General features: G+C 43.0%; 1 pseudogene; it reads right to left on the bottom strand.

Moving 5' to 3' along the window:
- LOC112073914 (uncharacterized) overlaps positions 1-15654 on the bottom strand; it is a 54177-nt pseudogene that overhangs the window by 32028 nt on the left and 6495 nt on the right.

Here is a 15654-nt window from a genome sequence, read left to right as displayed (position 1 = left end):
ACAAGTCTCCTATGGCTCTAATCTGATAGTGGTAGATGGACAAGTCTCCTTATGGCTCTAATCTGCCATAGTGGTAGTAGTGGAAAGTCTCCCTTATGGCTCTAATCTGCTAGTGGGTAGATGACAAGTCTCCCTTATGGCTCTAATTTGATAGTGTAGATGACAGCCTCCCTTGGCTTTCTATCTGACAGTGGTAGATACGAAGTCTCCCTTATGGCTCTAATCTGATAGTGGGTAGTGAGGTGGTAGATGTCTAGTCTCCTTATGGCTCTAATCTGCTAGTGGTGAGATGACAAGTCTCCCTTATGGCTCTAATCTGATAGTAGTAGATGACAAGCCTCCCTTATGGCTCTAATCTGCTTAGTGGTAGTGACAAGTCTCCCTTATGGCTCTATATCTGTAGTGGTTAGATGACAGTCTCCTTATGCTCTATCTGCTAGTGGTAGATTGACAAGTCCTTTATGCTCTAATCTCTAAAGTGGGTAAGATGACAAGTTTCCTTATGGCTTAATCTGAAGTGGTAGATGACAAGTTCCTTATGGTCTAATCTGCTAGTGGGTAGATGAGTCTCCTTATGGCTCTAATTGATCAGTGGTAGATGACAAGTTCTCCTATGGCTCTAATCTGATAGTGGTAGTGAGGTGGTAGATACAAGTCTCCCTTATGGCTCTAATCTGCTAGTGGTAGATGACAAGTCTCCCTTTATGGCTCTAATCTTGCTAGTGTTAGATGTCTAGTCTCCTTATGGCTTAATCTGACAGTTATGGCTCTAATCTGATAGTGGTAGTGAGGTGGTAGATAACAAGTCTCCCTTATGGCTCTAATCTGCTAGTGGTAGATGACAAGTCTCCTTTATGGCTCTAATCTGCTAGTTGTAGATGTCTAGTCTCCCTTATGGCTCTAATCTGACAGTGGTTGATGACAAGTATCCCTTATGGCTCTAATCTGCTAGTGGTAGATGACAAGTCTCCTTTATGGCTCTAATCTGATAGTGGTAGTGGGGTGGTAGATGTCTAGTCTCTCTTATGGGAAAATTGGAAAACTAAACAAACAACAACACGAATAGTTATCTATCCAAAACGGAGATGTATGGATAAAAACACTTCTCCAATCTTTTGGGCCCTACAACGAAGTACAAACAGCAAAAACATGATCAAATGAAAATCTTAGAATCAACTATTAAAGCCTACCAGAACCCACTGGATTCTCCAATTACATTGAATGAACTACAGGACAAAATACAAACCCTACAACCCAAAAAGGCCTGTGGGGTTGATGCTATCCTCAATGAAATGATAAAATATAAACACCACAAATTCCAATTGGCTATACTTAAACTCTTTAACTTCTCTAGGGTAGGGGGCAGTATTTTCACGTCCGGATGAAAAGCGTGTAAACTGCCTGCTACTCAGGCCCAGATGCTAGGATATGCATATGATTAGTAGATATTGATAGAAAACACTCTGAAGTTTCTAAAACTGTTTGAATGATGTCTGTGAGTATAACAGAACTCATATGGTAGGCAAAAACCGGAGAAAGAAATCCAACCAGGAAGTGGGATATCTGATGTTTGTAGTTTTTCAAGTCTTTGCTTATCCAATATACAGTGGAAATGGGGTCATATTGCACATCCTAAGGCTTCCACTAGATGTCAACCTTCTTTAGAACCTTGTTTGAGGCCTCTACTGTGAAGTGGGGGTGAATGAGAGGGGAATGAGTCAGAGGTCTGCCAGAGAGCCACGAGCTGACCATGCGCGTTCATGTGAGAGTTAGCTTGTGTTCCATTGCAATTCTACAGACAAAGGAATTCTCCGGTTGGAACATTATTGAAGATTTAATTTTAAAACATCCTAAAGATTGATTCTATACATCGTTTGACATATTTCTACGGACAGTAATGGAACTTTTTGACTTTTCGTCTGCACCTAGTGATCGCGCGTCATGAATTTTGATAACTGGGCTAAACGCGCGAACAACAAGGAGGTATTTGGACATAAATGATGGACTTCATCGAACAAAACAAACATTTATTGTGGAACTGGGATTCCTGGGAGTGCATTCTGATGAAGATTATCAAAGGTAAGTGAATATTTATAATGCTATTCTGACATCTGTTGATGTAAAAGGGCTTTATAAATACATCTGATTGATTGATTGGTGGTAGATTAATCAATTTGACAGGGACAATGAACACTAATTATATTCTGTAAATGTGCCAGATTTAGCCAGCTGGATAGTTTTCATCGGTAGTTCCTGGGCAGACAGATACAAAAAAATAATTATACAATTTTCTTCACTACAAAAAAATCTAAAATTAAACATTTCCTTATTTAATTGATTGTTAGTTTGTAACACCTACTTGTTGTCCTGTGTCTGTATCCTGGTCCAGTAGAGAAGGTTTCATGGGGCAGGCTGGTCGCAGCAGCCGGCCTCTGGGGGTTTATCTGACATGGACTGAAGTTCAGACACCCTGGTAGGGTGGAGGTGTGGGGGGCCCCTACAGCCTGGTGGAGGGGGTGGAGGTGGTGGGGGGGCACAGCCTGGTGGAGGGTGGAGGTGGAGGGGGACCTGGTAGGAGGGGGTGGAAGAGGTGGAGGGTGGACCCTGGTTGAGGGGTGGAAGAGGTGGGAGGGTGGACCCTGGTGGAGGGGGTGGAGGTGGAGGGGGCGACCTGGTGGATGGGGGTGGAGGGTGGTCGGGGCGGGACCCTGGTTGGGGGGTGGAAGAGGTGGAGGGGGCCCGTCGAGTCCCTGGGTTGGGTTAGAGCAGGAAGGAAAGGAGGGGAGGAGGAGGAGTGGGGCTAGGTTTGCCTGATTAATAAGCCTTCATGAGGTGCAGGTGGTTCGGATAGTGGATTGGAGGAGCAGGAGTTGGGAGGGAGATGAACGGGGGAAGAAGAGGGAGAGGTAGCCTGACCAGACCAGATTTAGACGTAGAAGCCAGATCCAGTCTCTTAGGCAAGTTGATGGGGGGTTGGGGGAAGGTCACGTGGTCGTCTGGAACGTACACAGTGCGGGAAGTGCCTCAGGATGAGAGGCCATTCTGCCCGTGGATACGGGCCATGTCCGGAGGTCTCACGGCGGTGGTGGGCACCCAGGGCCAAGTCACTTTGTAGCCTGGCAAGGTGACTCATGTGGTTACAACTCTTCGTTTGTCCCCTCTCAGCTGGCGCAGCTGCTTCCATAGTCCTCCTGCATTCATATTTATACGAGGTTAGGGTTGTTTTAGGGTTAGGGTTGTTGGGGTGAAGGTTGGTGTTAGGGTTTTTTTAGGGTGGTTGTGTTAAGGTGTGTTAGGTGTTAGGTTGTTGTTAGTTGTGTTAGGGGTTAGGGTTGTTGTTAGGGTAGGTTGGTGTTAAGGTTGTTGTTAGGGTTAGGGTTGTTTTGTGGGTGAAGGTTGTTTTGGGGTGAGGGTTTGTGTTATTTATTTAAATTCTTATTTATTTCACCTTTATTAAACCTGGTGGTGGCCAGTTGAGAACAGTTCTTCATTTACAACTGCGACCTCTGAAGATAAAGCAAAGCAGTGCGACTAAACAACACAGAGTTACACATGGGATAAACAAATTACAGTAATACACAATAGAAAAATCTTGTATACAGTGATCCCTCGCCACTTCGCGGTTCACTATCGCGGATTCGCGTATTTCGCTGGATTTCTAATGCTTTTTTTTTTTTTTTTTGGTGATTGTGCTGCCATTCTGATTCGTAAAAAGATCTCACTCCCGCTTCTTGTATCAAAACATGCTACGAATTGTGCTATCATTTTGTCGTCTCGTGCAGTTATGTGTACGTACATAAAACAGCTTGGCAAATTTACATTAAGTTGGCCAAATTATCTTGTAATTTCGAACATCTCCTAAACCCATAATGTCGACGAAACGGCCTACACGTGAGTCACTGTATTTGTATACATGTAATAGTTGCTAATTGTAAAAAAAAAAAAAAGTTTTCTATTTCGCGGATTTCACTTATCGCGGGTCATTTTCGGAACGTAACCCCCGCGATAAACGAGGGATTACTGTACAGTGTGTGCAAATAAGGTGGGGGGGTAAGGCAAAAAATAGGCCAATAGTGGCGAAGTAATTACAATTTACCAATTTACACTGGAGTGATATATGTGCAGATGAGGATGTGCAAGTAGAAATACTGGTGTGCAAAAGAGCAGAAAAACAAAAACAAATATGGGGATGAGGTAGGTAGGTAGTTGGATGGGCTAGTTACAGATGGGCTGTGTAGAGCTGCAGCGATCGGTAAGCTGCTCTGACAGCTGACGCTTAAAGTTAGTGAGGGAGATATAAGTCTCCAACTTTAGTGATTTTTGCAATTCGTTCCAGTCATTGGCAGCAGAGAACTAGAAGGAAAGGCGGCCAAAGGAGGTGTTGGCTTTCGGGATGAACTGTGAGATATACATGCTGGAGCGCGTGCTACGGGTGGGTGTTGCTATGCTGACCATTGAGCTGAGAAAAGGTGGAGCTTTACCTAGCAAAGACTTATAGATGACCTGGAGCCAGTGGGTTTGGCGACGAATATGTAGCAAGGACCAGCCAACGAGAGCATACAGGTCGCAGTGGTGGGTGGTGTATGGGGCTTTGGTGACAAAACGGTTGGCACTGTGACAGACTGCATCCAGTTTGCTGAGTAGAGTGTTGGAGGCTATTTTGTAAATGACATCGCCAAAGTCAAGGATTGGTAGTATAGTCAGTTTTACGAGGGTATGTTTGGCAGCATGAGTGAAGGAGGCTTTGTTGCGAAATAGGAAGCAGATTCTAGATTTACCTTTGGATTGGAGATGCTTAATGTGAATCTGGAAGGAGAGTTTACAGTCTAACCAGACACCTAGGTATTTGTAGTTGTCCACATATTCTAAGTCAGAACCGTCCAGAGTAGTGATGCTAGTCTTGCAGGCTGGTGCGGGCAGCGACCGGTTGAAGAGCATGCATTTAGTTTTACTAGCATTTAAGAGCAGTTGGAGGTCATGTTTTGGGGTGAGGGTTGTGTTGGGGTTAGGGTTGTGTTGGGGTTAGGGTTGTGTTGGGGTTAGGGTTGTGTTAGGGTTAAGGTTAGGGTTGTGTTGTGTTGGGGTTGTATTAGGGTTAAGGTTAGGAGTTGTGTTAGGTTAAGGTTAGGGTTAGTAGGTTGTTGTGTTGTAGGGTTGTGTTGAGGGTTAGGTTAGGGTTGTTGTGTTAGGGTTGGGTTGTGTTCGGTTAGTTAGGGTGTGTTAGGGTTAGGTAGGTTGGTGTTAAGGTTTCAAGGGTTGGTGGTTAGTGTTAGGGTTGTGTATAGGGTTGGGTAGGGTTTGTGTTAGTGTTTGTGTTAGGGTTGTGTTAGGGTTTGTGGAACGAGCGTTGGGTGTGTTACAGAGAGTTAGGGTTTGTGGACGTTTGTAGTGGTGTGTTGCACACAACGAAACATTGTTAGGGTTGTTGTTATCATATGAGAACAGTTAGGGTTTGTGTTACAAACGAGAACAGTTAGGGGTTGTGTTAAACGAGAACAGTTGGTTGTTCGAAAGTTAGGGGCAATAAGAATAGTTAGGGTTGTGTTACAACGAGACAGTTAGGGTTGTGTTACAACGAGAACAGTTTAGGGTGTGTTACAACGAGAACAGTTAGGGTTGTGTTAAACGAGAAAGTTATTAGGGTTGTGACACAAGAGAAAGTTAGGGTTGTGTTACACACGAGAACAGTTAGGGTTGTGTTAACATACGAGAACAGTTAGGGTTGTGTTTACAACGAGAACTTAGTTAGGTGTTGTGTTACAAGAGAACAGTTAGGGTTGTGTTACAACGAAACAGTTAGGGTTGTGTAATACGAGACAGTTAGGGTGTGTGTACACGAGAACAGTTAGGGTTGTGTTACACGAGAGAACAGTTAGGGTTGTGACACAACGAGAACAGTTTAGGGTTGTGACAACGAGAACAGTTAGGGTTGTGTTACAACGAGAAACAGTTAGGGTTGTGTTACACAGAGAACAGTTAGGGTTGTGTTACAACGAGAAAGTTAGGGTTGTGTTTACAACGAGACACAGTTAGGGTTGTGTTACAACGAGAACAATTAGGGTTGTGACACAACGAGAACGTTAGGTGTTGTGTTACGAACGAGAACAGTATATAGGGTTGTTGTTACAACGAGCAGTTTAGGGTTGTGAACAAACGAGAACAGTTAGGGTTGTGGACACAACGAAACAGTTAGGGGGTTGTGTTACAACGAGAAAGTAGGGTTGTGTTACAACGAGAAAGTTAGGGTTGTGACACAATTCGAGAAATTAGCGGTTGTGTTACCGAGACAGTTCTTAGGGTTTGTGTTACAACGAGAACAGTTAGGGTTGTGTTTCAACGGAACAGTTGGGTTGTGTTACAACGAGAAAGTTAGGGTTGTTGTTAGCAACGAGCAGTTAGGGTTGTGTTACAACGAGAACAGTTAGGGTGTTGTGTTACAACGAGAACAGTTAGGGTTTGTTACAACGAGAACAGTTAGGGTTGTGTTACAACGAGACAGTTAGGGTTGTGTACACACGAGAACAGTTATGGTGTTACAAACGAGACAGTTAGGGTTGTGACAAACGAGAAAGTTAGGGGTTGTGTTACACGAGGATATACAGATGTACTGAGCGGTTGTGTTACAAACGAAACAAGGTTACGGACTTGTGTTTACAACGAGAAAGTTAGGGTTCTGTTTACAAACGATGTTAAAGCTTAGGGTTGTGACACACAACGAGAACAGTTAGAGGTTGTGTTACAAACGAGAACAGTATAGAGAGTTGTGTTTACACGAGAGAACGTTAGGTGTGTGTGTTACAAACGAGAAAGTTAGGGTTGTGTGCAACGAGAACATTAGGTTTGTGCACAACGGAACAGTTAGGGTTGTGACACAACGAGAACAGGTTAGGGTTGTGTTACACGAGAACAGTTAGGGTTGTGACACAACGAAAAGAAAAGATAGTTAGGGTTGTTCTTACAACGAGAAGTTAGGGTTGTGTTACAAAGAGAACAGTTAGGGTTGTGGTTAACAACGCGAACAGAGTAGGTTGTGTTGACACAACGAGAACAGTTAGGGTTGTGTTACAACGAGAGTTGTGACAGCGGAAATTAGGAGTTCTGTACGCTAATTAGGTACATACACGAGAGTATTTGTACAACGACGTTTGGTGTTATGACAGTTAGGGTTGTGACACACACAGTAGGTTGACATGAACAGTTAGGGTTGTGACAAAGACAGAGGGTACAACGGAGTAATTAGGGTTGTGACACAACGAGAAACAGTTAGGGTTGTGTCAAACGTTAGAAGTTAGGGTTTGTGTTACAACGAGAACAGTTTAGGGTTGTGGTTACAACGAGAACAGTTAGGGTTTGTAGATGTAGTTACGGTGACAAAGAACAGTAGGGACAACGTCGTGGGTTTGTGTTACAACGAGAACAGTTATTGGGTTGGTGTACAAAGAGAACAGTATAGGGTTGTTGCGTACACGAAGAACAGTTAGGGTTGTGTTTACAAGAGAATAGATTAGGTATGTGTTACAATGGAAACAGTTAGGGTTGATGACACACGAGAACAGTTAGAGGTTGTGCAAAGATGAAAGTGGTCACAACGTAGAACAGTTAGGGTTGTGTTACATTACAGAGAACAGTTAGTTGTCAAGTTAAGGTGCCAACCGAGAACAGTTAGAGGGTTGTGTTTAAACGAAAACAGTTAGGGTGTTGACACGAAGATGAGGAATTAGGGATATCGCGTTGTTACATCAACGATCAACAGTAGGGTTGTGTTATGCAACGAGAACAGTTAGGGTTGTGTTACAACGAGAACAGTATAGGGTTGTGGTACAACGAGACAGTTTAGGGTTGTGACACAACGAGAACAGTTAGGGTTGTGTACACCGAAACATTAGGTGGAAACAACGTTAAACGTTATGGATTAGTTGAGTGTAACATATACGAGAATAGTAGTTTAAAGCAGAGTTCGTGTTAACACAGAGATAAGTTAGGGTTGTGTTGACAACGGAACATAGGGTCTTGTTCACGGGACTTGTAGGTTGACAACGAGAACAGTTAGGGTTGTGTTCAAAAGACTAGTTAGGGTTGTCGGTTAGCAACGAGAACAGTTAGGGTGCTTGTGTACAACGAGTACAGTAGGGTGTTGTTCAACAAACAGTAAGGTTGTTTCAACGAGAACAGTTGTGTATAGTAGTAGGTGTTGATGACAAACGAGAAAGTTAGGGTTGTGTTACAATTCGAAAGAACAGTTAGAGGTTGTGATTAGCAACGAGAACAGTCTTAGGCGTTGTGTACAGCAACGGAACAGTTAGGTTTTGTGTACAAACGAGAACGGTTAGGGTGGTTGGTTGAGCCAACGAACAGTTGGTTGTGTTACAACGGAAACGTTGGGTTGTGTAACGGTGTAGGCGTTGTGTACACCAATGAGAACAGATTTAGGGGTTTGTTACACGAGACAGTTTAGGGTTTGGCTGTATACAACGAGAAAGTTAGGGTTGTGTTACAACGAGAAAGTTAAGGGTTGTGTTTACAAGGAAAGTAGGGGATGAACAACGACGTTAGGGTTGTGGTACGAAAAGAACAGTTTAGGGTTGTCGTTACAAAGAGAACAGTTTAGGGGTTGTGGAGTTACAACGGAACGATAGTAGGAGTTGTGTTACAACGAGATACAGTTAGGGTTGTGTTAACGTACGAAACAGTTAGGGTTGTGTTTACAAGAGAAAGTTAGGGTTGTTGTTACAACGAGAAGTTAGGGTTGGTGTTTTCAAGAGAACAGTTAGGGTTTGTACAACGAGAACAGTTAGGGTTGTGTGTTCAGAAGAACAGGTTTACAGAGGTTGATGAGTAGCGATTACGAGAAAAGTTAGGGTTGTGACACAACGAGAACAGTTAGGGTTTGTGTTACAACGAGACAGGTTAGGTGTGGTGTTGTGTACAACGAGACAGTTAGGGTTGTGTGTTTACCGAGAACGTTAGGGTTGTGCGCTTACAACGAGAACAGTTAGGGTTGTGTTGACATTACGAGAACAGTTAGGGTTGTGACACCGAGACAGTTATGGGTTGTGTTACAACGGAAGCAGGGTTAGGGTTGTTGAACGAATGAGTATTAGTTAGGTTGTGTTACAACGAGAAAGTTAGGTTGGTTTTGTGTTTACAAGTAGAAAAGTTTAGTGGTTGTGTTACAACGAGTAAGCAGTTTGTTTAGTCAGGATTGTGTACACGTTACAGAGAACAGTTAGGTGTTGTGTTACAACGAGACAGTTAAGTTGGTTGATTACACAACGAGAACGTTAGGAGTTGTGGTTGACAACGAGAGACAGTTTAGTGTTGACACAACGAGAATGTTGGGTGTTGTACAGACGAGAAGTTAGGGTTGTGACAACGGAAAGTTAGGGTTGTGTTACAGAGAACAGTTAGGGTTGTGTTACAAAGAACAGTTAGGGTGTTTACACAGAGAACAGTTAGGGTTGTTTGACCAAGAGAACAGTTTAGGGTTGTGTTACAAACGAGAACAGTTAGGGGTTGTGTGACGAGTAGCAGTTAGGGTTTTGACAACGAGAACAGTTAGGGTTGTGTTTACAACGAACAGTTAGGGTTGTGTTACAACGAGAACAGTTAGGGTTGTGTTACAACGAGAACAGTTAGGGTTGTGTTACAAGGTACACGTTAGGGTTGTGTTACACACGAGAACAGTTTAGGTTGTGTGACAACGGAACAGTTAGGGTTGTTGTTCACAACGAGAAAGTTAGGGTTGTGTTTACAACGCAGAAAGTTAGGGTTGTGAACGAGAAAGTTAGGGTTGTGTTACAACGAGAACAGTTAGGGTTGTGTTACAATGCAGAAACCAGTTAGGGTTGTGACACAACGAGACAGTTAGGGTTGTGTTACATGAGAAACGTTAGGGTTGTGTACAAACGAGAACAGTTAGGGTTGTGTTCAACGAGAACAGTTTAGGGTTGTGTTACAAACGAGAACAGTTAGGGTTGGTTACAACGAGTACAGTTAGGGGTTGTGACACAACGAGAACAGGGTTTGTGGTTACAACGAGAAGCAGTTAGGGTTTTGTGTTACAAGCGAGAACGTTAGGGTTGTGTTAACAACGAGAACAGTAGTAGAAGAGATACAGGTGAGGGTTTTACTAGGAGAAAACAGTTAGGGTTGTGACACTACGTAGAACAGTTTAGGTGGTTGTGTTTACAAGACGAAAGTAGGGTTGTGACACAACGAGAACAGTTAGGGTTGGTGGTACAAGACGAGAACAGTTCAGGGTTGTGTTACAACGAGAAACGTTAGGGTTGTGTTGACAACGAGAGATGACGTTAGGGGTTGTGTTACACGAGACGAGCTAGGGTTGGTTGATCAACGACGACTTTAGGGTGTGTTACAACGAGTAACAGTTAGGGTTGTGTTAACAGACGAACCAGTTATGGTGTGTACACGAGTAACAGTTAGGGATAATGTTACATAACGGAACAGTTAGGGTTGTGTTACAAACGAGAAATAGGTTGAACAACGTGACAGTTGTGTTACAACGAGAACAGTTAGGGTTGTGTTAACAAGAATCACTAAGATTAATTTTTTACTTAAGGCAGCAAATAAATATGATATTTTCCAGCTGCTTAGTCAGTTGGTTGTTTCACACGACAGATAGGTTGTGACAAAAGTCTAATAGGTGGATTGGATGAACAACGAGAAAAAGTTAGGGTTTGTGGTACAGCAACGAGTATAGGTTAAGGGTTGTGTACCAACGTGAACAGTTAGGAGTTGTGTATGACCACGAGGGTACAGTTAGGGATTGTGTTAACGGACAGTTAAGGGTTGTGATTTGCAGTTGGACGAGAACAAGTTAGGGTTGTGTTACTAAGAGAAACAGTTAGGGTTGTGTTAGCAACGAGAACAGTTAGGGTTGTGTTACACAACGAAGAACAGTTAAGGGTGTGTATCACAACGAGAACAGTTTAGGGTTTGATCAACAACGGGGAACAGTTAGTTGGTTTCAGGAACATATTAGGCACGTTTGTGAACATTACGGGTTTGAGAAAGTCAGTTAGGGTTGTGTTACAACGAGAACCAGTTCGGGTTGTAGCTGTCAACGAGAACAGTTAGGTGTTCGCAGTGTTGACTAAGTAGGTACCGAGAAACAGTTAGGGTTGTTATCAACGAGGTACAGGGTTGGGACATAGCTTGTTGTGTTACAACGAGAATAAGAAAACATTAGGTTTTTTTTTTTTGAGGATTTGGGTAGGGTTACTAAACGAGATACAGTTACGGGTTGTGTTAAACGGTAGAGAGTTAGGAGAGTTGGTGACAACGGACAGTTAGCAGGGTGTGTTAGAAGACGAGAAACAGTATCGGGTTGTGACACACGAGAAAGTTAGGGTTGTGGTTAGACAGAACGAGAAAGTTAGGCGCTCTAGTGTTACAATGAAAACAAGTTAGGGTTGTTGAACACAACGAGAACAGTTAGAGGTTTGTGACACAACGAGAACAGTTAGGGTTGTGTTACAACGAGAACAGTGTAGGGTTGATAGTTACAACGAGACAGTTAGGGTCTGTGACACAACGGAACAGTTTGAGAGGGTTGTGTTACAACGGAGAACGTTAGGGTTTGTGTTTACAACCGAGAAAGTTTAAGGGTTGTGTTAGAAACGGAAGTACAGTATAGGGTTGTAGTTAAACCGAGAAAGTTTCAAGGGTTGTGTCTCCACGAGGAACAGTTCGGGTTTGTGTTACAACGAGTACAGTTAGGGTTGTGACAGCAAGAGAACAGTTTTAGGGTTGTGTTTTACAGAGAGATATAGAGAGATATAGATAGTATAAGAGAAACAGTTAGGGTTTGTGTTACCACGAGTACAGTTAGGGTTGTGTTACAAACGAAGACACGGTAGGGCTCTTGTGTTAACGGAGAACAAAGTTAGGGTTGGTGTTCATTAAGACGAAGAACAGTTTACGGGCGTTGTAGTATCAGAGAGAACAGTTAGGGTTGTGAAAACAACGAGAAACACGTTATGAGAGTGTCAATGTGTTTACAATGAGAACATTACGGGTTGGTATATTACCGAGAAAGATTAGGGTTGTGTTACAACGAACAGTTCGAGGTTGTGTTAACGAGAAACGTTTGGTGTTGTGGATTACAACGAAGAAACCAGTTAGGGTTGATAGATATAGAGAGATATAGGAGAATTATAGATATAGAAGCGAAGAACAGTCTAGGGTTGTGACACAACGAGAACAGTTAGGGTTGTGTTACAATGGAAGTACAGTTAGGGTTGTGTTAACGAGAAAGTTAGGGTGTGTTACAACGAGAACAGTTAGGGGTTGTTTACAAACGAGAAAGTCTAAGGCGTTTGTGTTAACACACGAGACAGTTGGTTGTGTATTACAAGAGAAGCATTAGGGTTGTTGTGAGACGAAACAGTGAAGGGTTTGTTACAACGAGAACAGTTAGAGTTGTGTTAAAGAACCACGTTAAGCGGTTAGTGAGTTACAAGAGAACAGTTAGAGAGTTGTGTTACAGACGAGAAACAGTATTGAGGGTTGTGAACATAGAAAAAGTTAGGGTTGATGTTACAATGAGACAGTTAGGGTTGTGTTAGCCACGAGAGTTAGGGTTTGTTGTACAACGAGTACAGTTAGGGTTGTGTTCAACGAGAAGCAGTTTCGGGTGTGTTACAACGGAACAGTTAGGGTTGTGTTTTGACAAGGGAAAAAGACGTATGGGTTGTGGGTTACAACGAGACAAGTATAGGGTGTTGGCATTAATTAGAACAGTGGTAGGGTTGTGATTAAGCACGAGAAACGTTACGATGCGTGGGTTCAACGAGAGAAGTTAGGGTATGTTACACGAGAAGACAGATTAAGGCCGTTGATGACGGCAACGAGAACAGATATAGGGTTGTGACAAAAACGAGAACCAGTCTGACGTAGAACGCAGGTCTGTGGTAAGTTGGTGTAGTATGTGCTTTCTGACAATAGCTATCTTTCTGCCCCTCCTCGTTCAGTCGTGCATCTTCAGCGTGCAGGAGGGCTGCTGGTGGGTTGCTGGAGAGACAGAGAGTCGAACTCAATTGAAACATAAACAGGGAAAAAACAATACTCACAACTGAATCGTGCATTTCTGATGGTCAATATTGAGTAGGTAACCCATGGAATTCTCATCGTGTTCTCTGTATCAAACACATGAAAGCCATTTATAGGGATGTCATATGCATTTGTTGTATGGGATAAGCTCATTGGCATGGGTGTTCTTCTTTTGTAGGAAACAGCTGGGTGCTTAGGTGTGTTTTGGAGTGTGTGCACAGGAGAGGCCCTGACAAACACACAACACAACACACATATCTGGATGTTTATCCTGAAGGATTGAATTAGGAAGAAACATTATGTGGGAATAGTTTAACTGTCACAAGCTACACACTGTCAAAATTTTACTGCCATGTGACATTTACTCGGGAGGTCTAGGACAGGAAGCAGCCTGATGTAATGTGGGCAGTGAACAGGGGACAGGGTTGGAGTATTTTAACCTTACAATTAGACTGGTATTGTATTCATGTACGCACAGAGACACACAGAACAAACTTGAATCTCATACTTTCTCTGTCTCATGTCTTCTGTTTGATCTCTCTTCCCCGCACAATCTCTCTCTCTCTTTCTCTGTCTTTTCACTGTTCTGTCTATAACATATCGGGTGGAGTAACCCAGAGTCAGTTAAGTCACAGGCGGAAGGAGCATAGGCCATGGATGCTGCATGGGGACCCATGGGTAAGGCACCGGGCTGATCCTTCTGGAGGGGATACTTGGAGGATCTAGTACATAGTACTAGAAATTCTCGTTGAACGATCAGGTGAGACACACTCAAATTATATGGAGAATGGCTAGAGGTATCTCAACAATATACAACATACCTACAAGCTAGTGTACTAGCGTTCAGCATGAGTGAATATGGTGATTTACTAAGTAGATTAACTGCTTCTGTGTATTCAGTCCACTCTCTCTTGTCGGGGGCCAGATGGCCGTGCAGACGGCCTGGGGTGGACGGTCTCTCATCACTCGCGGATCGTGCTCCGATGGCGAGTGTACGGTGAACAGCAACGAGCCATTAGGGAAAAATTACAAAGTATGCTTTATCAGGCATAGAGCTACTACAGATGTCCTGGAGTAATGAAATGACCATGGCATTCACTCATATAATCAAGAATTGTGTATGTATCCTGTGACTTGTAAGTCCTTTGATAAAAGTGGGCGATAAAAAAACAAGAAGCACATTAGGAAACAATTGGAAAGAGAAGGAAAGGGGAGAGGTAGTGAAAAATAAGTGACAGCTGAGATTAACAGATAAGAAAAGGGAGAAGACGTCTTCAACACCAGTGATGAGGAGCCACAAGTTAACTTAAAACAGACACACGAGCACCAGGCATACCAAACACGCCGCAAACTGAACGCACAGGCAACGCGCGCGTGCACACACATCCCAGACACAAAACACAGAGGGATGGAAAGGAACACGAAACACACACACCACAACAGCGTTTTGGATACAGTTCTTCACCACACCCAGACAGGGGTTGGTGTGCACACAAACACACTTCCCATATTATTGAAAGTAGACGCTACAGAAAAAACTATTTATCTATTTGTCCTTTTTCCCCTCTACGGTGACTGGCGTTTAACTGTTTTATATGGGCGCAAAAGTCTGGACTGTTAAACCTCACAGTCACTGTTGTAACGGTTGGGTCAGATGGGATCACATTTTAAATTAGTAGGGGCCTATGTTTGGGATCCTTCTGTGTGATGAGTAAATGAGCACCAGCAGAGTCGCTTCCACACCACTGTGAATGCGCACTTACCGGGGACACAACAGCGAACGACAGGTGAAACTCCTGAAAGTTCTAGGTCCAGGTGTCGAGAGGGCGGATGTCTCCGGAAGATGGGTTAGGCATCTCGGAAGGTGGAGGTTAACGTGAGTATTTCTAGTAGTGGTTGCTTGGTGTGTAGTGGTTGGATGAGTGTGCGTGGTGGGGGATTGGGGGTGCTGATGTTAGTGATCACTGTTATGAGAATAGAAATACAGAATTGACATAATCGGAATGTTAGCTTTCATAATCTTTTCCATCTTCACATAAATACTTATTTAATTGTTTCTTATTCTTACTTTCTTATTTTCTTATTTTTATTTTAGAAAGCACGGCAGAAATAAACTGTGGTACTGTACACTATGAAGGGAGTGATGGGGAAGGACAATTCCAGCTAATTTTTGGCTCAAGGTTGGTGAATGCATACTGGTGTTTACTCGTCATGTCACTCTAGTGGTTTTTTCAATTACACGTGTACTTCATACTCCTCCGCAGGTCAATTATTTCAACAAACTGATTAGAATGATATTCTACTTCAGGTTATATTTATGCACACATGTTTTTATGGGATAGTATTTGAACTTTAATTATTTGTATCATCCATTTATTGTAAGGTTATCTGTGTAATCACGTGTTTGCTGCATTTGTAAAATGATTTCAAAAAAATAAAGTCTATAATAATGTTCAATGTTCGATGCTCTTTGGCAATCAAAATGTAGGCAGCCGGAAAAACGCCGGCGTTGTGGATGTGTATTGTACAGTGGTGTGGGTTGTATTTGTCGGAAAGGGGTGTGGATTTTCAGCTCATCAGAAA

The sequence above is a fragment of the Salvelinus sp. IW2-2015 genome, unplaced genomic scaffold, assembly GCF_002910315.2.
Source record: "Salvelinus sp. IW2-2015 unplaced genomic scaffold, ASM291031v2 Un_scaffold2417, whole genome shotgun sequence".
Taxonomy (NCBI): Eukaryota; Metazoa; Chordata; class Actinopteri; order Salmoniformes; family Salmonidae; genus Salvelinus; species Salvelinus sp. IW2-2015.
This window is presented reverse-complemented; position numbering and strand designations above follow the sequence as displayed.